Source organism: Lathyrus oleraceus, chromosome 7, assembly GCF_024323335.1.
Source record: "Lathyrus oleraceus cultivar Zhongwan6 chromosome 7, CAAS_Psat_ZW6_1.0, whole genome shotgun sequence".
Classification (NCBI taxonomy): Eukaryota; Viridiplantae; Streptophyta; class Magnoliopsida; order Fabales; family Fabaceae; genus Lathyrus; species Lathyrus oleraceus.
Genome location: NC_066585.1, coordinates 218815725 through 218835754, shown reverse-complemented (window position 1 = coordinate 218835754; position 20030 = coordinate 218815725). Strand labels below are relative to the sequence as shown.

General features: G+C 38.1%; 1 long non-coding RNA gene across 2 annotated transcripts; it reads left to right on the top strand.

The window, feature by feature from the left end:
• The first annotated feature begins 16567 nt into the window (after positions 1 to 16567).
• On the top strand, positions 16568 to 18668 carry LOC127108216 (uncharacterized). 2 transcript variants are annotated; one of them, XR_007795981.1, is made up of 3 exons: positions 16568 to 17022; positions 17187 to 17344; positions 18371 to 18668. It is a non-coding gene; the product is annotated as an uncharacterized LOC127108216 (long non-coding RNA). The 2 variants fall into 2 exon arrangements; XR_007795980.1 differs by having other exon boundaries at positions 16568 to 17344.
• The last annotated feature ends 1362 nt before the right edge of the window (positions 18669 to 20030 follow it).

Here is a 20030-nt window from a genome sequence, read left to right as displayed (position 1 = left end):
GCCATGCTAAGAAATGCTGAGCAGAATCTGAAGTCAAAAGGGAAGTTCATTCTGATGATCAGAAATGGAAAGAGACAGAACAAAAGACCCACCAAGCATGGTGATAAATGGAAAGGCAAGGAAGTTGCCAAACCCAAACCCACTGTTGCTGCTTTGAAGCCTAGTGGAGGCATAGCAAAGGAAGGTACCTGCTTCCATTGCGGTAAGACCAGACACTGAAAGAAAAACTGCCCAAAGTACCTGGAAGATAAGAAGAATGGAGTAGAGACTTCAATTTCAGGTATTTTTGTTATTGAAATTAATTTATCTACTTCTGCATCATGGGTATTAGATACTGGATGTGGTTCTCACATTTGTACCATTGTGCAGGGGCTAAAAAGGAGTAGAGATTTGGCAAAAGGTGAGGTTGACCTACGAGTTGGCAATGGAGCAAAGGTTGCTGCTTTAGCCGTAGGAACTTATTTATTAACTTTACCTAGTGGTTTAATAATTCAATTAGAGAACTGTTATTATGTACCTGCAATTAGAAGGAATATTATTTCCGTTTCTTGTTTAGACAAGTTTGGTTTTTCATTTATAATAAAGAACAATTGTTGCTCAATTTATTTGAATGATATATTCTATGCTACTGCACAAATGAACAATGGACTATATATCCTTGATCTTGAAATGCCTATTTATAACATTAATACTAAAAGGATGAAACCTAATGAGTTAAATCCAACTTACCTTTGGCATTGTCGATTAGGCCACATAAATGAGAAACGCATTTCCAAACTCCATAAAGATGGACTCTTGGACTCTTTTGATTATGAATCATATGAGACATGTAGATCTTGTTTAATTGGAAAGATGATAAAGTCTCCATTCACAAGAAAAGGTGAAAGAGCTAATCATCTTTTGGCCCTCATACATACTGATGTATGTGGACCACTGAACATACCAGCCAAAGGAGGTTTTCAGTACTTCATCACATTTACTGATGATTTCAGTAGATATGGTTATGTGTATTTAATGAAACACAAATCAGAGTCCTTTGAAAAGTTCAAGGAATTCAAGAATGAAGTACAAAACCAACTAGGTAAGAATATTAAAACTCTTTGATCAAATCGAGGTGGTGAGTATTTAAGCCTAGAGTTTAATGACCATATGAAAGAGTGTGGGATCCTATCCCAACTTACTCCTCCTGGAACACCCCAATGGAACGGTGTATCTGAGAGAAGAAATCGAACCCTGTTAGACATGGTCTGATCCATGATGAGTCACGTCGATCTTCCAAACTCCTTTTCGGGACATGCACTATTGACAGCAGCTTACACACTTAACCGTGTTCCATCCAAAAAGGTTGAGAAGACACCATATGAGATATGGAGTGGTAAGAAACCACATATGTCTTACATGAAGATTTGGGGTTGCGAAGTTTATGTGAAACGACAAATTCCAATTAAGCTTGAGCCCAAATATGACAAATGATTATTTGTGGGGTATCCTAAAGAAACAAGAGGGCATTACTTCTACAATCCTTCTGAGGGAAAAGTGTTTGTCGCTAGAACTGGAGTTTTCCTAGAAAAGGATTTTATTTCCAAAGGAATCAGTGTGAGGAAAGTAGAGCTTGAAGAAATTCAAGAATCACAAAGCATTGATACACCTATGGAGGAATTAGAGCAGGAAACACAAGTAGTTATGGAAAAGCAGCCTGCTCAAGTAGAACAAGACCAGCGTAGGTCAAGCAGGATACGTCACCTACCTGAGAGATATGGATATCTCATAACTGATCAAGTTGATGTATCACTCATGGATCAAGATGAGCATGTGACATACCAAGAGGCCATAACTGGTCCTAAGTCTGAGAAGTGGCTAGAAGCCATGAAATCTGAAATGGATTCCATGTACACAAACCAAGTTTGGACCTTGGTAGAACCTCTTGTAGGAGTTAACCCTATAGGATGCAAGTGGGTCTTCAAAAAGAATACTGACATGGATGGTAAGGTACATACCTATAAGGAAAGACTAGTTGCAAAAGGATATAAACAAATTCATGGGGTTGACTATGATGAAACCTTTTCACCAGTTGCAATGCTTAAATCTGTTCGGATTTTACTTGCTATCGCTGCATATCATGATTATGAAATATGGCAGATGGATGTCAAAACTGCTTTCCTTAACGGGAATCTTCTTAAGGATGTGTACATGACATAGCCTGAAGGATTTGACATACCAGAAGAAGCCCAAAAGATATGTAAGTTACAAAGATCAGTCTAGGGATTGAAGCAAGCTTCCAGAAGCTGGAATCTTCATTTTGATGAAACAGTAAAACAATATGGATTCATCAAGAATGAAGATGAGCCTTGTGTCTACAAGAAGGTTAGTGGGAGCATGATCGTTTTCCTGGTATTATATGTAGATGACATATTACTCATTGGAAACGATGTCCCTACCCTGCAACAAGTAAAGTCTTGGCTGGGGAAATGATTTTCTATGAAGGACCTAGGTGAAGCAGCCTATATAATAGGAATCAGAATCTATAGAGGTAGATCACAAAAACTGCTTGGCCTAAGTCAGAGTACATACGTAGACAAAGTGCTGAGACGCTTTAATATGCATGATTCCAAGAAAGGATTCATACTTATGCAATATGGCATGTGTCTATCAAAAACACAATCCCCTTCAACTAAGGAAGAAAGGGATCGCATGAATAAGATTCCATATGCATCTGCAATAGGATCTATCATGTATGCCATGTTATGTACTTGACCAGATGTCTCGTATGCTTTAAGTGCAACGAGTAGGTACCAATCTGATCCCGGCGATGCTCATTGGGTAGCTGTAAAGAATATCCTTAAGTATTTGAGAAGGACTAAGGACTCATTCTTGATATATGGAGGTCAGGAAGAGCTTGCTGTAATTGGATACACCGATACTAGCTTCCAGACAGATAAGGATGACTTTAGATCGTAATCTAGTTATGTGTTTTTCTTAAACGGTGGCGCTGTAAGCTGGAAAAGTTCAAAGAAAGATACAATTGTTGATTTTACAACCGAGGCCGAGTATATTGATACCTCAAGTGCAGCAAAGGAAGTTGTTTGGATCAAAAAGTTCGTTAGTGTACTTGGTATAGTTCCTAGCATTGTGGATCCCATTGGTCTCTATTGTGATAACAATGGTGCTATCGCACAAGCTAATGAGCCTAAATCTCACCAGCGATCCAAACACATACTTAGGCGTTATCACCTCATTCGAGAGATAATAGATACAGGAGATGTGAAAATATGCAGAGTACCTACACTTGACAATATTGTTGACCCACTGACAAAGCCTCTTGCGCAGCAGAAGCATGATGGCCATACTAGATCTATGGGCATTAGGGGTATGCCTGATTGGCTCTAGTGCTAGTGGGAGATTGTTGCTGTAATCCCTAGAGGCCAATACTTTTGGTACTTGTATCGAAATATTTATTAATAATAAAAGGCTTTTTCTTTATTATGTGTGTTTAATAAAGTCCCTAGAATAGCTAGTCCGTTTAATGTATCAAGTGTGACTTAATCATGAGATCACATTAAACATAAGGACATTATTCTTAAAGTATCCGTAGTCGAGCTTTATTGTGAAGTGGGATAACATTAAAGCATTAAGACTATTATGTATATAGACTGATGATCACATCTCATGTATCATGGATAAGGAGTTATCAAGTCTTAAACATAGGTATGAATATTGAGAGTAATATTTATACTGGATTGACCCGCTATGAGAATACTATATACAATGTTATGCAAAGTGTCATAAGTTATTCTCATGGTGATAATGGTGTATACCACCCTTCGACCCGAAACCACCATGGACCCTAGATGTAGAGTCAAGTGCCTTATTGCTGATCAAACATTGTCCGTAACCGGATGACCATAAAGACAGTTGATGGGTACTCCAGGAAGCATGCTGAAGGACATGAGTGACCTAGATGGAATTTTCCCATCCTGCGTAACATGATAAATGTCTATGGGCCCAATATTGAACTGGATAAGGATGGCACGGTCTATGCCTTGTGTTAAATATAGACATAAGGGAAAAAGGGTAATTGTACACATAAGTATTATCATAAAAGGATTTGTCAGATCACATGACATTTTTGTGTCTTGGGTAGCAGTGATGTGTTGCTAGATACTGCTCACTATTTATTATGTTAAATACATGATTTAATATAATTGCCAATGTCACGAAAACCTACAGGGTCACAGACAAAAGGACGGATTAATGAGAGATAGAGTAACTAAGGAACACCGTAAGGTACGGTGCACTTAAATGAATTGTAGAACATCGTAAGGTACGGTGTACTTAAGTAAAATACGAAATATGGTAAGGTACCATGCGCTTAAGTGATTTGGCATATATAAGATATGAGCCACATACACTTAAGTGGGCTTTTTAGCTTGCAGCCCACACAAGTGGTTCTATAAATAGAACCCTTGTGCAGAAGCATTTGTGCAGTTGCAATTTCGTTTCTCTTTCTCTTTCTATCTCTCTCTCTCTCTCTCTCTCTCTCTCTCTCTCTCTCTCTCACACACACACACACACACACACACACACACACACACACACACACACACACACACACACACACACACACACAAACACACACACACATACTCAAAGCCTTCATTCGTAGCAGCTAGCACTGAGATTGAAGGAATCCGTTCGTGTGGACTGAGTAGAGGCGTTGTCATCGTTCAACGTTCGTGATCGCTCCGTAGATCTGCAGCAAAGGTTACAATCGCCACAAGAGGTAACGATTCTATCACTGATCATGCCCATTCGTAAGGATCACTAAAGGAGATTTTTTTTAAAATTCTGATGCGTTTTGAATCGCCATTCTCCTTCCGCTCTATGGAGGGGAAAATATATTTTCCATTTGGTCTCCTTATTAATTTTAAATATTAAGAAAAGGTTTCAAAAATTAAATGAAAAATAAATAAATTAAAACCACCAAATTCAAACTAAAACTTGATTAATTCTAATTAATCGTCCCAATTATTTTGACTATAAAACAGAAATAAACGGATCAAAAATGAAAAAAAAAATAGAATACAAAAGTGTTAGAAACATTAAACTGAATGCACCAAAATGATCAGCACGCAATATACTTCTCGGAAATATACATGTTTTGATCAAATTTTGAAGTAAAAAATGCTCGGTTGAAGATGCTCAGGCAGATCAAAATATGATCGAAAAAATAAAATGAGCACATCAGGTTAAACAACGCAAACTGTAGATAAATAAAACTGATGTCTCCAAGCTCGATTTTGAAATTTTTCGGCCACTAATTTGACAGACATTTGAAAATTGATTCAACCGGTGTATTTGTAGATCCAAAAATTTATTTTGACGAACATTCTAGGCATTATGCAAGATGAAATGCATGATATGATATGGAAGTGGTGCAAATGATGTGATGAATGTATTGATTTAGGGATTCAGGGTCAAAATTGGGGTGTGACAGCTACCCCTATTTAAGTATCTTCAACCATACAATATGAAGAATGACACTCTTCATATGATTACAGTGGGAGATAGTTAAATAATAAAAAGACCTGAAATTTGATCCTGAATGCATATGACGTGATATGATATGTTATGCAAGTATGCATGACTTTTTTCATTTCGATTTGCTAGGGATGTGATGCAATATGAGATGAGCCCTAGCATGATGTTTTATGATGGATGAAGAAAGACAGCCAGATCTGTGGGGAATGATGGAGACATATGGTAACGGTGGCCCACGGGAAACAAAAATGAGGGTGAAAACTCACTAGTGATAACAATCCTGCTGTAGAAATGGCGCTAGGTGAAGCTAGCAGAAATATACCCGAACGTATCACACGCTCGAACATACAACATAGTCATCGTCGAACTTTATTTATTCCCGAAGGAAAGGGAAAACATCGATAAAACCCGGGGGAAAGAGATATGATGGGTAAGGAATTCGGTTATACAAGGGGAAGGTATTAGCACCCCTAATATCTATTGTACTCAACGGGAACTGTTTTGACTGTTCTTGCTCGAATGAGTGTTATATCTAAGGTTTACTCGCAAAAGAATAAGGGAAAAAAGAACGGAATAGATAGAGTGCTCGGTGAGGATTGGGGCCCTCATGCCTATGTATCCTCATAGTGCAATGAGGAATTCAGAGCTCCGTAGTTCATAGAACTAGTGGCGGGAGGTGAAAAGAAATTGTGATAAAGGTATGCTCTGAACCAAAGAGTGGTATGATTTGAACTCCAAAAAGGATGAAATATGAATCCAAGAGTAAAATTGGCGTTGACCAATATGTGGATAGTCTGAACATCTGCCACTATATGGTATAGTCGAAAACAAGGAGAGTTAAATGTTTGGTTTCACAACACAAACAGCTCTTGGTTCACAAGGTGATACAAGATGGAGCTCAAAGGGATATTATATTTGGCTCAAAGACAGGGTATATCACATGAAGTGAATGAAGGTAGAATATGAATATGTTATGGAGATGGATTGGGAATGCCCTAAGGCAAGAGGGATAAATAAGTATGCTCGCGGAGGATTCAAACCCTCGTGCCTACGTATTCTCATCATGTAATGAGAAAATCAAAGCAATCATAGTTCAACCCACTAAGGCTGACATCAATATGATATATGATAGGATTTCCCAGAGGCAAAGCAAACTGCTTTACAAAGAAAGGATGTGGCATTAACCAATGATGGTAATCAACCACAAGGTACCAATGAAGGCATGGTCTGAACCAAAGATGCTATCAGAGTCTGAGACTCCCTGGGTAGGAAAGGATATTGCTAGGGTATGTGCCCCATAAGGCAGAATGATATATAGTCAGATTCTAAACTCCAAACTGAAAGATATATGAGTGTCAAAGTCTGAACTTCAAGGCAAGGAAAGGATTCCCAAAGTTTGAACTCAATTAGGGCAAAGGAACATGATGCCAAAGTCTGAACTTTAAAACAATGTCAAACGTTGCTAGAGTCTGAACTTCATGGGAAATATGTATGAACATGCCATACTCTGAACTATACAAGGCAAAGGAAGTGATCTGAATGCCAACGTCTGAACTCAGTGAGGGAAAAAGAGTATAATGCCAAAGTCTGAACTGTAAGGCAATAAAAGAGGTAGCCAGAGTCTGAACTCCATGGGCTGGATGAATGAATGCCAAAGTCTGAATTGTATAGGAAAGATGCCAAGGTCTGTACCTTATAGGAAATATCAAGGTGTCCAAAGTATGAACTCATTGGGGCAAGGACGCCAAGATCTGAATCTTATAGGCAAGGAACAAAGCTAGAGTCTGTACTCCATAGGCTAAAAGAGGTTGCCAAGGTCTGCACCTCATAGGCAAGAAACAAAGCCATAGTATGTACTTTATGGGTTGAATGCCAAGGTCTATACCTTATACACAGAGGCTAAAGATGCCACAGTCTGAACTGTATAGGAACAATCAATGGTTTCTAGAGTCTGAACTCAACGTGCAAGAATGCCAAGGTCTGCACCTTATAGGCGGAGAATAAAGATGCCCTAGTCTGAATTGTATGGGCATAATCAAGGGTTGTCAGAGTATTAACTCAACGAGAAAGAATGCTAATGTCTGCACCTTATAGGAAGAGACTAAAGATGCCACAGTCTGAATTGTATGGGAACAATCAAGGGTTTCTAGAGTCTGAACTCAACGGACAAGAATGCCAAGGTCTGCACCTTATAGGAAGAAAAGAAAGATGCCATAGTCTGAACTATATGGGCGACGTGCCAAGGTCTGTACCTCATAGGCAAAGAATAAAGCCAGAGTCTGAACTCCATGGGCTGAAGGAAGTTGCCAAGGTCTGCACCTTGTAGGCAAGCAACAAAGTATGCCATAGTCTGAACTGGTAGGCAATGCATGAAGCAAATGATTGAGAAATGGGTATGTGAACCCAAGATGATGATCCCAAGAGATGTATGAACATCAAAGAGGATGTTCTGATATTGAATTCAAGAAGAGAGTAATGGTGTTTCACTGTTGAAGAAGGATTGATGTGAAATGATGCTTCACCATTGAAGTGTTGAATGATTGGTGCTTGTTTGAAGAAGAGTTGTCAATTGCATGATTCAAATTGCACTAAAGTCTATGAATAAGGGTGAATGCTTTGAATAGCTAGGGTCTATGCCCCATATGCAAAGTCACTCTAGACAAGGGTAGGAGAAACTCTGTCTCATCATTCCTCATTACTTAAGGCTCGTAGCTTATAATTTGAATCACATTTGTCAAGTGTTGATACCTTTATTGTGCTTGAGAAGTGGTCTACTTTGCTAGCTATGCTTGACTGATGTTGACTTGAAGTCTTGATCTTGCATTTGAACCTTAAGGTCTTGAGCTCCTGAGATTCAGCGTATCCACTATAGCTTGAGCACAACGAACCTGTCTTATCAAGTGATCAAGGGTCTTTTGATGACTTGAGTAGACTTAGGGAATCATTGTTGGTGTAAGCCCTAGAGGCCAATACATTTTGGTACTTGTATCGAATAATAAAAGGCATTCTCTTTATTATGGTTGATTAATAAAGTCCCTGGAATAGATAGTCCGTTTAATGTATTAAGTGTGACTTAATCATGAGAACACATTAAACATAAGGACATTATTCCTAAAGTATCCGTAGTCGAGCTTTAGTGTGAAGTGGGATAACATTAAACCATTAAGACTATTATGTTTGTAGACTGATGATCACATCTCATGGATCATGGATAAAGAGTTATCAAGTCTTAAACATAGGTATGAATATTAGGAGTAATATTTATACCGGATTGACCCGCTATGAGAATACTATATAGAAAGTTATGCAAGGTGTCATAAGTTATTCTCATGGTGATAATAGTGTATTCCACTCTTCGACCTGAAACCACTGTGGATCCTAGATGTAGAGTCGAGTGCTTTATTGCTGATCCAACGTTATCCGTAACTGGATAACCATAAAGGCAGTTGATCGGTACTCCACAAAGCATGCTGAGGGACATGAGTGACCTAGATGGAATTTGCCCATCCTGCATAACAGGATAAATGTCTATGGGCCCAATATTGAACTGGACAAGGATGACACGGTCTATGCCTTGTGTTCAATATAGACATAAGGGCAAAAGGGTAATTATACACATAATTATTATCACGGAAGGAATTGTCAGATCACTTGACATTTTCGTGTCTTGGGTAGCAGTGATGTGTTGCTAGATACCGCTCACTATTTATTATATTAAATGCGTGATTTAATATAATTGCCAACGTCGCGAAAACCTACAGGGTCACACACAAAGGACGGATTGATGAGAGATAGGGTAACTAGGGTAACTAATTAAGTGAATTATAGAACATCGTAAGGTACGGTGTACTTGAGTAGAATACGAAATATGGTAAGGTACCATGGGCTTAAGTGATTTTGGGCATATTATAAGATATGGGCCAAAATACACTTAAGTGGGCTTTTTAGCTTGAAGCCCACACAAGTGGTTCTATAAATAGAACCCTTGTGCAGAAGCAAAAAATTTGCGGTTGCATTATTTTCGTTTTCTATCACTCTCTCTCTCTCACTCAAAGCCTTCATTCGTACCAGCTAGCACTGAGATTGAAGGAACCCGTTCGTGTGGACTGAGTAGAGACGTTGTCATCGTTCAACGTTCGTGATCGCTTCGTGGACTTGCATCAAAGGTTTTGATCGTCACAAGAGATCTGCACCAAAGGTTTCAACCGTCACAAGAGGTAAATATTCTATCACTGATCATGACCATTCGTAAGGATCTCTAAAGGAGAAATTTTAATTTCCGCTGCGCTTTGGGTCGCAATTCTCCTTCAGTGGTATCAGAGCCACTTACGAAACCATGAATCGGATAGTTGTTTATTTTCTGTATTAATATGATTAAAAGACAGAATGAATCAATTAATTAAACGGGTAATTAAATTTGGCATCATGAGTGTACGAGTTGGATGATTGATGTTGACTATGCTTCGGAATCCGACATTAGTATGGTGAAGCAGTGATACATCGATCGTCCATAGGTTACGCAATTGAAACCGATCAACTTATATATGATATAAGTAATCCTAATACAAAGTACAGTATATGTGATATACTGTTTCTATTTCATTCATTCGAACACTAAATGATTGTTTTCCTTTGAGCGATCAATGGTCATTTGCTTCGGAATCCGACATTAGTATGGTGAAGCAATGGCATGTTGATCAATCATACTGAATCAACAATCGAGGTGTGTTTGACGGTCTGAAATTGGCGCATTAGGGTTGGTGACGGCGCAAGGGTTGTGCCGTCAAGGAGTTGTCAATTTAGGGTTTTTGGAACACGTGTGTTGACTGTTTCAAAGTTTGTTAATTGGCCGCGTGAAGCTCGTGTGACGAGCATAACAAGTGTAACAAACTGGATGCGTAACGGTCGTAACAAGACGCGTGACGTTCGTAACAGACCCATAGATTGACCTGTGACGGTCGTAACAGACTCACAGAATTTTAGGCATTTCTGTTTTGACCTGTGACGGTCGTAACAACCCTGTGACGCTCGTCACACTCACATTGCCTGTGACGGTCGTCACACGCCTGTGACGGTCGTCACACTCCCAGAGTCAAAATTTTGGGGTTTCTGTTTTGTGTCTGCGCAAGAGTTGTGTGGATGCAAAAACAATGTCCATTTCAAATGAATTGTTCATTAAAATTTTGGACGCCAACTCTGCGTAGTGTGATCGGTCGCCAAAATTTAATTTGGTTTTAATTAATTAAAGGAATTAAAATTTAATAATAACAATGTGTTTATTATTATTGCCTTGTGGTGATCAGTTATGGCCTTAGGTGTCCTTTATTTTGTTTTGGGTTTTTAAATACGACCTGCGTGTCGTGCCTCTCCTTTTGATCTCTTAATGTAACTTCTTTTCTCATCTCAATCCCTCGTATGTAAAACGAGTTTCTTCTGGAATGTAATGTTATGAAGAAAGAGAAGAAGACAATGTTATGAAGAAAGAGAAGATTTCAATATCAAAGGAGGACAACCTTGAAGATCAAAGGAGGACAACCTTGAAGATCTTGCTTGGAGAAGCTTAGATCGTTATTAGGTTAGCTTAGGTTCTCTCATTGGCTTGGGAGAACAATTGCGCTAGGGGCCATAACTGTTTCATTGTGTATGTATGTTGATGCATGTGAATGTATGTGAATGTATGTTGATGCATGTGAGAGACGATTTATATGATAAACAAGCCGGTGAGATCAGTACAATTGCAATTCCCTCAAAATTAAATATTAAGTTTATGCTTTCCAAGTTTTAACACTCATCAAGACTAGTAATGGATAATGTAGGTTTCGCCTACGCGAGGTGCATGATCTATATATTAGTAAGGTGCGATGGGATAATTGTAATATCCAACTGTTAAAACAATGGGTCAAACTTAACTAAACAAATTATAATAAGATTATATGTGTTTGCTTTCCAAGTTTTAGCACTCATCAAGACTGGTATCGGATATGTAGGTTTCGCCTACGCGAGGTGCATGTTTTGTATTAGTTAAGGTGCGATGGGATAATTGTAATATCCAACTGCTAAAACGATGAGTCAAACTTGATTATAATTTTCTTATATATGTTTAGAAGCAAGAGTTGGGAATAATCCATATGATGGATTGGAATAAGGAGTTATTCACCCAACTGAAATATTCGAGAGTTGTATGAGATACAATTGGAAGGAGTTCCTACCTAAATAACCTAGTTTTGTGTAATCCGCCTACGCGGACTTAGAACGAAGTGAAATATGGATCTCGACCCACTAGAAAATCTTCCAACGGGATTTTCCGAATCAAATGATGAGGGTCATTTGTTTTGAGTAAAATAGTGGGAGCATATTTGATTAAAGGCCTAATTAAATATGTCAATGATACTTATATTTTCTTAATCCTTATGTAGATAACCATGACAGCAAACACCTCTAACAACATCTTGCGATCAATCCTTGACAAGGAAAAATTGTCTGGGACAAATTTTCTGGATTGACACCGAAACCTGAGGATTGTCCTCAAACATAATAGAAAGCTGTATGTCTTGGAGACACCTGTTCCTGAAGAGGAACCTCCTAGTTCTGCACCTAAGGCAGAAAGAGATGCTTATAAGAAGCATGTCGATGATGCCAATGAAACTGCTTGTCTCATGCTGGATGTCATGAACTCAGAGTTGCAAAAGCAACATGAGAACATGACAGCGTTCGATATGATCGAACACATGAAGATGCTCTATCAAGAGCAAGCAAGGCATGAGAGGTTTGAAGTTTCAAAAACCCTTTTTTTAAGGCAAGTTAGCTGAGGGAGCCCCTATAAGTCCCCATGTGCTCAAGATGATTGGGTATATGGAAAAGCTTGAAAGGTTGAGTTTTCCCCTCGGAAAGGAACTTGCGACTGATTTGGTCTTGCAATCGTTGCCAGATAGTTTTAGTCAATTTGTCCTAAATTTCAATATGATTGATATGGACAAATCTCTTCCTGAACTGCTCGCCATGTTAAGAACTGCCGAGCAGAATCTGAAGACAAAAGGGAAGTCCATTCTGATGATCGGAAATGGAAAGAGACAGAACAAAAGGCCCACCAGGCAGGGTGATAAAGGGAAGGGCAAGGAAGTTGCCAAACCCAGACCCACTGTTACTGTTTTGAGGCCTAGTGGAGGCATAACAAAGGCAGGCACCTGCTTCCATTGCGGTAAGACCGGACACTGGAAGAGAAACTGCCCAAAGTACTTGGAAGATGACAAAATCTCCATTCACAGGAAAAGGTGAAAGAGCTAATGATCTTTTGGCCCTCATACATACTGATGTATGTGGACCACTGAACATTCCAGCCAGAGGAGGTTTTCAGTACTTCATCACATTTACTGATGATTTCAGTAGATATGGTTATGTGTATTTAATGAAACACAAATCAGAGTCCTTTGAAAAGTTCAAGGAATTCAAGAATGAAGTACAAAACCAACTAGGTAAGAATATTAAAACACTTCAATCAGATCGAGGTGGTGAATATTTAAGCCTAGAGTTTGATGACCATCTGAAAGAGTGTGGGATCCTATCCCAACTCACTCCTCCTAGAAACCCCAATGGAATGGTGTGTCTGAGAGAAGAAATCGAACCCTGTTAGACATGGTCCGATCCATGATGAGTCACGCCGATCTTCCAAACTCCATTTGGGGACATGCACTATTGACAGTAGCTTACACACTTAACCGTGTTCCATCCAAAAAGGTTGAGAAGACACCATATGAGATATGGAGTGGTAAGAAACCACATATGTCTTACATAAAGGTTTGGGGTTGCGAGGTTTATGTGAAATGACAAGTTTCAACTAAGCTTGAGCCCAAATCTGACAAATGCTTATTTGTGGGGTATCCTAAAGAAACAAAAGGGTATTACTTCTACAATCCTTCTGAGGGCAAAGTGTTTGTCGCTCGAACTGGAGTTTTCCTAGAAAAGGATTTTTATTTCCAAAGGAACCAGTGGGAGGAAAGTAGAGCTTGAAGAAATTCAAGAATCACAAAGCATCGACACACCTATGGAGGAATTGGAGCAGGAAACACAAGTAGTTGTGTAAGAGCAACCTGCTCAAGTAGAACAAGACCAACGTAGGTCAGGCAGGATACGTCACCTACCTGAGATATATGGATATCTGATCAAGGTGATGTATTACTCATGGATCAAGATGAGCTTGTGACCTACTCATGGAATCTTCGTTTTGATGAAACAGTAAAACAATATGGATTCATCAAGAACGAAGATGAGCCTTGTGTCTACAAGAAGGTTAGTGGGAGCATGATCGTATTCCTGGTATTATATGTAGATGACATATTACTTATTGGAAACGATATCCCTACCCAGCAACAAGCAAAGTCTTGGGTGGGGAAATGCTTATCTATGAAGGACCTAGGTGAAGCAGCCTATATATTAGGAATCAGAATCCATAGAGATAGATCATAAAATGCTTGGCCTAAGTCAGAGTACATAGACAAAGTGCTGAGACGCTTTAATATGAATGATTCCAATGGTTATGTGTTTTGCTGAAATGGTGGCGCTGTGAGCTTGAAAAGTTCAAAGCAAGATACAGTTGCTGATTCTACAACCGAGGCCGAGTATATTGCTGCCTCAAATGCAGAAAAGGGAGTTGTTTGGATCAAAAAGTTCATTATAGTCCCTAGCATTGTGGATCCCATTGGTCTCTATTATGATAACAATGGTGCTATCGCACAAGCCAAGAAGCCTAGATCTCACCAACGATCCAAACACATACTTAGGCGTTATCATCTCATTCGAGAGATAATAGATAGAGGAGATGTGGAAATATGTAAAGTACCTACACTTGACAATATAGTTAACCCATTGACAAAGCCTCTTGCGCAGCAGAAGCATGATGGCCATACTAGATCAATGGGCATACGGGGTATGCCTGATTGGCTCTAGTGCTAGTGGGAGATTGTTGGTGTAAGCCCTAGAGGCCAATACATTTTGGTACTTGTATCGAATAATAAAAGGCATTCTCTTTATTATGGTTGATTAATAAAGTCCCTGGAATAGATAGTCTGTTTAATGTATTAAGTGTGACTTAATCATGAGAACACATTAAACATAAGGACATTATTCCTAAAGTATCCGTAGTCGAGCTTTAGTGTGAAGTGGGATAACATTAAAGCATTAAGACTATTATGTTTGTAGACTGATGATCACATCTCATGGATCATGGATAAAGAGTTATCAAGTCTTAAACATAGGTATGAATATTAGGAGTAATATTTATACCGGATTGACCCGCTATGAGAATACTATATAGAAAGTTATGCAAGGTGTCATAAGTTATTCTCATGGTGATAATAGTGTATTCCACTCTTCGACCTGAAACCACTGTGGATCCTAGATGTAGAGTCGAGTGCTTTATTGCTGATCCAACGTTATCCGTAACTGGATAACCATAAAGGCAGTTGATCGGTACTCCACAAAGCATGTTGAGGGACATGAGTGACCTAGATGAAATTTGCCCATCCTGCATAACAGGATAAATGTCTATGGGCCCAATATTGAACTGGACAAGGATGACACGGTCTATGCCTTGTGTTCAATATAGACATAAGGGCAAAAGGGTAATTATACACATAATTATTATCACGGAAGGAATTGTCAGATCACTTGACATTTTCGTGTCTTGGGTAGCAGTGATGTGTTGCTAGATACCGCTCACTGTTTATTATATTAAATGCGTGATTTAATATAATTGCCAACGTCGCGAAAACCTACAGGGTCACACACAAAGGACGGATTGATGAGAGATAGGGTAACTAAGGAATACCGTAAGGTACGGTGCCCTTAAGTGAATTATAGAACATCGTAAGGTACGGTGTACTTGAGTAGAATACGAAATATGGTAAGGTACCATGGGCTTAAGTGATTTTGGGCATATTATAAGATATGGGCCAAAATACACTTAAGTGGGCTTTTTAGCTTGAAGCCCACACAAGTGGTTCTATAAATAAAACCCTTGTGCAGAAGCAAAAAATTTGCGGTTGCATTATTTTCGTTTTCTATCACTCTCTCTCTCTCACTCAAAGCCTTCATTCGTACCAGCTAGCACTGAGATTGAAGGAAACCGTTCGTGTGGACTGAGTAGAGACGTTGTCATCGTTCAACGTTCGTGATCGCTTCGTGGACTTGCATCAAAGGTTTTGATCGTCACAAGAGATCTGCACCAAAGGTTTCAACCGTCACAAGAGGTAAATATTCTATCACTGATCATGACCATTCGTAAGGATCTCTAAAGGAGAAATTTTAATTTCCGCTGCGCTTTGGGTCGCAATTCTCCTTCAATCATAACATAATACAAAGGATTTGGTTGACCAAAGTGACATTTGGTCCACACTAATCAGTGGGATTGAAATGAAAGTTGAACTATGTACAATATTAAACCTATTGAATTAATCAACTAGATAGGAATCAGACAACTCTGATCAAGGCCCTAAACTGAGGGAGTATATATATTAAAAATCAAGATTTTTAGCCCTAAGAGCAAAATGGTCATTACGCATAAATTTGGTTAATTAGAGAAATATTGAATCATGCAAAAGTTAAAATCAATTACATCTAACAAATCTAATTATTTCTAATTTCCTAAAAACCTAATTACCTAGTTAGTTTCTAACTACAATTCTAAAATATATTAACCTCATTAAATTAATCAAGATTTAAACCTAATTAATCTAATCTGTAACAACTAATTTCAAAATCTAACTAAACTAATTAAAATCTAACAGTCCTAATTAATCTAATTAACCTAAGATTTAATTGCTAACTAACTAATAAAACAAAAAGAAAAGAAAAAACAAAACTGAATCCAAGAAATGAAGATGGGCCTCTGTCCCAGCCTAATGTTAATGCATATGAGGAGGTGTAAGCCCGTATTGGAGGGAAGAAGCAGAAAAATTCATATTGGGCTTTAGGCCCACACAACCCAAACCTGGAACAACATAAGGGATGGAGTCTTCCTCTCTTTCTCGTATGGTGGAAATTTGCAATGCGCAAACGACCGCGTACGAATGAGTCGCGCCTCGACATCGATCCAGATTCTTCCACTGTCGCGCCTTCATCATCATCACGTTCGTTTCACCTTCGTCACCTTCGTTCATCCATGAAGAAGCGATCGAATTCTTCAAACACCATAAAGCGTTCTCTTGCATCGGAATTCAGGGATTCGACATCAATGCGTTTCATCACACTTCTACTCGCGCTTGGATTATATCGAGGATTCATCATGATTCTCATTTTAGGATTCATCCCTCATGTTAGCGTTTCAATCATCATCGTGTTCGCTTCAAAACGCTCAAGCTCGCGCATGCAAAATCGAGGAGCAACACGGATTTATCCCATAAATTAACGTTAAGTAAAGAAGTAAGAAGCCGCAGAAAACTCACCGGATCGAAATCGGAGCCGGCGCGGTGACCTTCCTACGAACAACCGGTATGCTTCGACCTGCTTACTTCTCCTTCTTCTTCTCAGCTCTGTGATGATGTTCCTATAATCCTCTTCTTCTCAGTTATGTGTCGTGATTTGTTACGAAGCTGTGATACGTAGTTGTGAGATTGTGTGTATGCTGAATCGAGAATGCGATTAAAATGCTGCAGGGCGAGTAGAAATGCAGAACTCAGGTTGGAGATTGAAACCTCAGGTTGCAGAAAATGGAGGCTCAGGTTGCAGAAGGTGAAAACTCAAGTTGCAGATTGAAGAGTCCTATTTATAAGTTCTCTCTTTCTCAATTCTGTTGGAAATGCAGGAAATGCAGGTGAAATTCTCTTGAAATTCACAATGAATTGGTTATAAAAATTAGGAATTTGTTAGAGTTAGTTACAATGTAAATTCGGTTAGTGTCGTAAATGATTCACTGTGATGCCACTTAATTGGCTTACAATGGAATTTGCCCTTGTTCTGTTAGTTGTGTGATGCTTTGATTCTTTGTTAAAATGAATTAAGTTAGTAGGTTAAACTTTTTTCTCCTTAATTCCATTGGTTATGAGATGTTAGTGTAACTGAGCTTTAATTCAACAAACTACTTGTTGTGATGTTGTTCTGGTTATATTGCCTCGTGAAATTTAGTTGAACTTCTATGTGTTGTTAGAATTCTATTTACACCAAGCTTTGTTAGCTGCAGTGAAGTATCTCTTGGTGCAGGTTGAAATTGTTTTTGTATTCTTATGCTATGTATTTCATTCAATCTACTTTGAAATCCTGATTGTGCTATTAGAAAGCATAGCATGCGCATGGAATAGCGTAGGGAACCGTGTATAGAATTGTGTATTCTGTTATGTAAGATTTTGAGCCATGTTGGAGTTAGGGCGAGCATGTTAAAATGAATGCAAGTGTAAAAGAAAAGATTAAACTGCCATGTATCTTGAATTGATATGGGTTGCTCAATGGTTAATGTGGTTTAATGGTTTCTGTTACACTTTGTAGTGTGTATGCATTTGGAACCTTAACATTATTTGAAGGTAGGACAAAATTAGATTTGTGTTCAAGTAAACTGTTGTAGTGTAACAGTTAGAAATGATTGTTTTGGTTCCTCTATTGATGCTAGCTATGCCCTAATAGAGTAATTCAACTTCCGCCATGTTAGTTGTTCCCCATTAATGATATGCATCAACTTCCAATATTATTTATCTCAACCATTTCTATTAGCTTGTTGGCTTATGTAAACAATTAGTAATTGAAAGTTCTAAACTATAATGAACACCTATTATATTAGCTAGAATGAATGCTTTGTGTATATGTGTTTGATACAATGAACTCATGGCCCCTTTATGGCTTTTTGTAGGTACTCGTATGAAAGAATAGATTTCTTGACTTCGAAGAAAGAAAATGCCATGAGGCAAGGAAGGCATGATCATGAAGCTGTAAATGAATTAGCATGTTAAGACTTGCTTGAATTAGGTTCCCATGGTTGGGCTTTTGTGACTCTTGAGATGAGTTTGTATTGGTTTGAATGTATGGATTTGTTCAGAGGGTCTATAATATTGTAATGGAAAATAGAATGGAATTCGATTTTGAATATTTATGGAAATACATTATAATTAAACGTTGAATGGAAGGTGGATTAATGAGAAGTTATGGAACTTTAATGTGCATTGAATTGGTTTATAATGCTCTTAAAAGTTGTTGAAAAAAAGATCTAATTATTTAATGATTGAAATGAATTTGAAAACTAGTTTATTGGAATTGAATTGTAAAGGTTAATGGATTAAATGTCAACTAAAATTTTGGAAAATTAATTTCAAGTGGTTTTAAGTTAACTTGAAATTGGTTTGAGAGAGTTTGACATGTTAATCAAAATTTGAATGTGAAAGTATTTAATCATGGAAAGTGTAAAGCCAAATAGTTCAAAATTGAATGGTTTAATGAAAAATAAGATGAAATGGAAAATGAACACAAGTTTAGATTTATGACATGAATTAATGCATCATGACTGTGAATTAGAACAAGTAACTATGTTTGCTATGAAATAGATCTTCAAACCAATAACCATGTAGTAAACCTTATAACCATGTAGTAAACCTTGATCAAAATATGATTCATCTTGATGGAAGATACCAAGGAATAATGGTAACAATCAAACCACCAAGACCAAATAGCCCAAATTATGAACTAGGGTTTCATGAACAATCGTAAGATCAAGCTCATGGACAAAAGTTAGGCATCCATAATTAGGGCTTCAAACCAATCAGAAGATCAAAGTGCCAAACACCTAATAAAAGTTCACAAACCAAACAATAATGTCCTCTGATCAAGCTTTAACACAACGACCCAAAAATGGTTATGAATCAATAGTTATAGTCTTAGTTAAGCCAAAATCCAGAAACAAACTCAATGTTGAGCCTATCTAATTAGGGTTTTAGATGCATACATGAAAGTTTCATGAGGTCAACCACATGAACAATCAAGAATTAGGGTTTTGAGTCTATGAATGAATGCATATAAATGAAATATGAAAATGAGCAAATGAATCTCAAGTTAAGGGTTGAGTGAAAAGATGAAAAGGGAAGGACAAATTTTGGGGTACAACACTAGGGAATATTCAAAGTGAGTTTTATCAATAGATTCAGACATGACCTAACGACACCTTAGAGTATATCTGACAGTTCTAGAGATTTCTCACAATAAATTCATCCAATCAAAGATTTTGGAGGTTCATAACAAAGAATTCATCCAACATAAGGTTCTGGAGTTTTCTAACAAGAAAAGTATCCAAACTAATAAAATTGGTATCCCCAACACGAAAAACATTTAAGACAAACTCAGGAGCTTTTGTTACAAGAAAAGTCATTCGCGCAAAAGAAAACCTGGAGATTCTTCACAAAGAAATCATCCACAACAAAACTTTGGAGACAAGAGGGCTTTAAACTGGGCCAATAACTTTGGAGAAAAAGTTTTGTGACAAGAAAAATCATTCAATCAAAGACTTTGGAGATTCATAACAA